This window comes from Meleagris gallopavo, chromosome 3 (genome assembly GCF_000146605.3).
Source record: "Meleagris gallopavo isolate NT-WF06-2002-E0010 breed Aviagen turkey brand Nicholas breeding stock chromosome 3, Turkey_5.1, whole genome shotgun sequence".
NCBI lineage: Eukaryota > Metazoa > Chordata > Aves > Galliformes > Phasianidae > Meleagris > Meleagris gallopavo.
In genome coordinates this window covers 7,184,600-7,190,378 of record NC_015013.2, presented here as the reverse complement: position 1 = coordinate 7,190,378, position 5,779 = coordinate 7,184,600, and positions in this window count along the sequence as shown.

Here is a 5,779-nt window from a genome sequence, read left to right as displayed (position 1 = left end):
TCACATCTTGTCTACTGATTGAAAAAACATTAACTGGCACTCAAGGGCAACAGCAATACAAAGTGCATGAATAAATGACCATATCCCATCTTGTAGCACTCCCTGCCCCACATTATCACGGCATTGGCTCTGCCCCACCAAGCTGCCCAGCCTGGTCCCAGGCATGCACCCATCACTCACAACAGCCAAATATTGGCCCAGTACAGTTTCTCTTCACACAGTGCATCCCAAGCAAGCCAAAAATTTGGACATTCATGGTTTAAATTCTTCAGAATGATGTGGCCAGCAGGATTCGAGACACATGCTGTTGAGGGACAGAGCTCCCCATCAGACTACTTGTCATCATATCCAAATGGCAGGGAGAAAAAAAGCTAATTGTATGCTCTCCAATTTTCTCTATTAGGAAGATCAAAAGAATTGCTGCCTTTACTGGCAAATCTCAAGGAAGAATTGTGGCAGCCAGACCAGTACTGGTCTGTGTTGAACTGTAGTCACTCAGAATAAATCAGCACTAATTGCAGTCTCAGGCTGTGATTCCAGAGGGGCTGCTTAAGCACCAAATCATGACCCCGATTCTTCTATTGAAGCCAGCAGCAAAACTCTTGTTGACCTCCTAAGGCGCAGGTCTGAGGCTATACCACTGCCTGCCTTAAAGCCAACTGCCTCGCCTACCTATTGGTGGTAGGAGAAGGAAAACAGGGAGGATACAGTGATAATGTATGGCAGTACCTTGGCTTTTTGATCTCTGCAGGAGCGGGTGGTCCTTCTGCAGCAGCACGGAGCAGAACATTTTCCTTGCTGGTCTCAGTTCCGGTGGTGAAAGGCACAATGGTGTGATTTTGTAGAATTTCACTCTAGCTGAGCCTTTTCCTGTGTTGCCTGTCACCCTTTGCTTAGCTGTGCTCCTCTGGACAGAGCAGACTGCATGAATCTCCTGCAGCCTCACAGAAAAGGTGGTGGCTGATGGCTTGGATTGGTGTCCCTTCCAGCTTCACACTGAGGCCACAGTAAGGCCCGTTATCCACATACTGGGGTGATCTCCTGGCCCCATGGCTTCTGTGGCATCAGCCAGGCTGACTGTTTCCCCTGAGGGTAGGCAAACTGATCTGCTCATCCAAGGTGCTTCCTCCTCTTCTTTTGTGCCTGCCTCTAGGCACAAAAAACAAACAAACAACAAAACACCCAAAAAAGCAAGGCAAAGGTGGGAAAAATGTTGGTGTGACAACATAAATGTGGTCTGCAGGAAAGCAAGGCAGACTCCAGTGGGTTATCTTCCTGTCACTCAGCCATGAGAAATGCCATACAGTCATAAAGAGAATGGATGCAAGTTGAACCAAAGAGACTGCAGTGGATATGAAGTATGAAAGCATGGCCTTCAGTAGAGAAGAAGTGGACAGGGCCTGCCAAGGCACACACCTGGTCACTTCTGCCACTCTCCCACCAGGCTCAAGAGCAAAAACATCACTGCCACAGGAGATAGCACAGGACACCACAGAGTGACTTGACCAAGCAAGGTGCAGGTGAGGACCGCAGCCTTGGCTCATAAGAGAGATTTATAAGCAGCACACCACATTGCTGTTCCTTTTATATACAATCGGAAATGTCTTGAAGCCAGATGCTCAGCTGGTGTAAATCAGTGGAGCACCACAGATTTATACCAGCTGGAGAGCTGGCCCCCTCCTTCCCACTGGGAAGGGGGTGGGGGAAAAAAGAGAGAGGCTGTTTCTGGTAACCTCTCAAACAACATTAATTTTGGGTAAATATCTCCATATGTTAACAAATGGTAATTAAAAACAAAAGCACGGAGGAGTTCTCAGGATGCGTGTGTAACGTGAGCACCCCAGGATCTCCTACACGCTGTAATCTTTTTCCTCCCCAGGGATCCCACCTTTTATTTGGTGTTGTATCTCCTTGACTGATATTTAACCTTGCTCTTGGGGCTCTTGCTTGGAGTTTTGCTATGTGTATTAGTTTGCTCTGCTGGGTATAGGGCTCCTGTCTGTACGCATCTGGAGGCAACCCCACTGGTCAAGGAGGAAAATACCTGCTGTTGCAGTATGCCTCATGTTGAGTAACTGTGCTTATCAATTGGGAATGTTTGCTATCAATTGGGAAGATTCTCTGGAAATGTCACTTCTTTCCTGGCCTACAGTTTCTCACCACCTTCTCTGTGGATGGAGGCAGCTCTGAGTGTGATCGTTTCTGGGGGCAAAGGCATTATGCTACAAAAAAAAAAATAAGAAAGCAACGTGAATTTTAGAATCACAAAATGGCAGGGGCTAGAAGGGACCTCAACAGATCGTTGAGTCCAACCCCTCTGCTAAGGCAGGTACCCTAACAGGTTGCATACCTGTGATGCTCTATGCATAATAATAAATAAGGGCTGGCCTGCTCTCAAGGTGAAAAGTTTCAGAAACGGATGTTCAAAATATCGATTTGTTTGATGGCTGGAGCATCTCCAGGGGAGATGGTGTATTGGAGCTGGTGTTAAAGAGTGACATTTTCAGACTGATGGGTAGGATTCAGTATCTGATTCCTGCACTACCAATAACAGCAGCTGTATGCACTATTGTGAAAGTTGTAGAGATAAATATATATTCTCAATGCATCATTTCAGAGATTTCATAGACAGAACTTTTTGGAGAAGAGTCAAGCATGTCACAAGAGGGTCAGTGCATTGATCAGTGAATCACTTTCCTCTACTGAAAAGCCTGAACGTTTGTGCCTCGTGCTTTTTTTTTTTTTTAATAAGGTTGTCATTATTTGATAGAACTGTCCTATGTGTTTATATTAGAAATAGATCCAAGAGGATTACAGCAAATTGCTATGGCAGTGCAACAGAGATACAGAATCACAGAATCACAGAATGGTAGGGGTTGGAAGGGACCTCTAGAGATCATCGAGACCAACCCATGTGTACCAAATCTAATAATCTCTATTTCTCAGTGATGGCCTGTTCCTGCTGTCTTAAAGGAAGTGGCAAAAATCTTACTGATTCCTGTGGATCAGAAGTGGGTACAAAATACTGTTTCCCCCCTGTCTCCAGCCCATCAAAGCAGCCAGATATTTTGGCAGCACTAGGAAGCTGGTGTTAACAAGAAAGTAGGAATGAATTATAAAGCAGCAGTCCAGCTTTTGGGCCTCACAGAAAATGAATGAAAAGTAGTAACACCCAAAGAATGGCAAGGAGGAAGGTGTTAGGGGTGGGAGTGGGAAGCAACAAAAGAAGGGAAAAATGTGCAAGAGGGGACTGTGGCCTTCATGCTGCTCCCCACTGCCTGCTCCATCTGTGTACACTCAGAAATGCCCAAAAGAAGACAATACTTTAACTTCTATGTGTTTTCTCATCGGTTTTCACAGCCTTCATGTTTCTGAAGTGCTTGGCCTGGGTATGTTTATGAAAATTGCAGTCTATTACTTCAGGTCTAGATATAATCCCAAGTGACACTTGGTGAGCAAATCAGCATTGATGCCCAATTCTCTTTGTTGTGATGGTTCTGCAGCAGGTACAGCTTCTGTAAACAGATGCTGCAAGAGAGGTGAATTTTTGCATCACTTCAGATCTCTTGAGAGCTAAAGTGCACAGGTTCTCAAACTCCCTGAGATGAAAAAGAAATACTGTTAACTGAGAAGGATTCTCAGACTGTTTCCTCTTAGAAATTTATTACTTATAATATCTGCTTCTTTCCTTGAATTTTGTCTTAAAGTACAACAGAGTAATTCCTCTTGTTTCTGCTTAGTGGAAATCCAGTTCATCTACACCATGTGTAACTCAAGAGGCAAGCAAATTGTGTACAACCAATTTTAGACTTTTTATATCCATAGACAACTATAAGCCAAATTCTCAAAGCAGATTATTTGTTGCTGTTCATAATGCATTTCTTTCAACATTTCCATAATATATATATATATATATATATATAATATAATATAATTTTTGAAAATGCTGTGAACCTAAATATTATACAGTTCTACCAGGAGCTCAGAGTCCAACCAAGGCTGCTCACTGGCTGGAGTTCCCTTGCTCTGCTACGTGGATAGAACAGCCCTGTTTCTTGTGTCTTATTAAACTTTATTTGGTTGCTTAAGGGGTAGCCAATCGCTCTTCTTACCTTCTGAGGGGTATTTGATAACACTGATGTTCATTTCCAGATCCTTATGAAATATAATGAGTTATGAATAATCTATTCTGAAATGTTCTGAGCTGTTTTTGGCTGGAAGATGGCAGCATTATACACTATGGATTCCTACTATCTTAGTCCTGCTGTATACAGCCTCTTTCTGATTGTCTGCTGGATTGGTCTCAGTGGCCTATGCGGATTACTTCACTTGGTTGGTCAAAACTTTACTCTACAGTGTCTGACTTTGCAGTGGGAATTCATTTTTCCTACAGTGGGCAGGGGATTCTGTTTAATCCTGTTTATCATTGGGCTGGTTCCAAGTGCCATGGACCAGTTTGTTGCTTAGAATCAGTGGGATCTGTGGATATATTATCCCATATCTCAACCTCACCATTTTGATTTGATGACAAGCATGTGGAGCAATGTTGTAATAAGGTGGGCTGGGATCCAGCAGTGGGCAGAACACATGTCACTTCAGATTCAGATGTCCAGTTTGTCAGCTTTGTGTTGCTGGAAATGAAGGCATCCACATTGTCAGTTCAACCGGAATACCTAAAAACACATGTCTGACTATGGGCTAAGTGATGCACAAATCAAACCACTCATGAGTACCTTGTAGCTCTTGCCTGGAACTCACAGAGTTAATCACCAAACTCTCAATTACAGCAAAAGAAGCCACCGCCAAACTGTGCGCTTTGTATGACTATAGGGTCTTATGCTTGCAGGAGATATGCAGCCTCCAAGATGCACTGTGAGAAATGCAGCAGTACAACATTGTTAGATCTCATCTCAGCATGAATATGGGTCAGTTTTGAAATACTGATGAGCAAACGCATGCATTATTTCCATAAACCATCTTTCCAGGTTATATGCAAGGTCTTGATTTGGGTGCCTACAAATTCTTCATGACTTCAGCAGTCACGGGGATGAAGAAGAGAAATTATTTGAAGCAAGTCACCTAAACCTAATCTACAGCTGAAATCTTCTTACTGCATTGAGCTGCGGCTGATGGGAACAGGCTGTGAACCACTGCAAAATGCCAGTGGACAAGTGGTAACGGACTTCACCCCTGGCTTACATCTTAAGCCAAGTACCATACAATAAGCGCAGCCCCTTTCAAGCTGTTCCATTGGGTTTTAAAAGCAAAACTGAGAAGGCATCACTAGGGAACTTGATATCTTGTAGTGTTTATTCTCACCAACCAAGAGCAGCAATTAATATCTCTTTCAGATGGTGAGAATCTTTTTCAGATGGTGAGAATAAACAGTCTTGTAGACATGCAGAGGAAATGGAAATGACATATGAATTTTAATTAACCTACTTCTCTGTGGCTTTGCTGTGTAGCACCAAAATACAGTGATACAGAACCTTCAGTTACAAACCCTGGCATTCTCCTGGCTTTAGTTGTATGTGAGTTTCACATGTGTGCCTCAATACTTGTGGGTTACATACATACAGAATCACAGAATCACAGAATTGTAGGGGTTGGAAGGGACCTCTAGAGATCATCGAGACCAACCCCCTTGCCAAAGCAGGTTCCCTACACCAGGTCGCACAGGTAGGCGTCCAGGCGAGACTTGAATATCTCCAGAGAAGGAGACTCCACAACCTCCCTGGGCAGCCTGTTCCAGTGCTCCGTCACCTCACCGTGAAGAAGT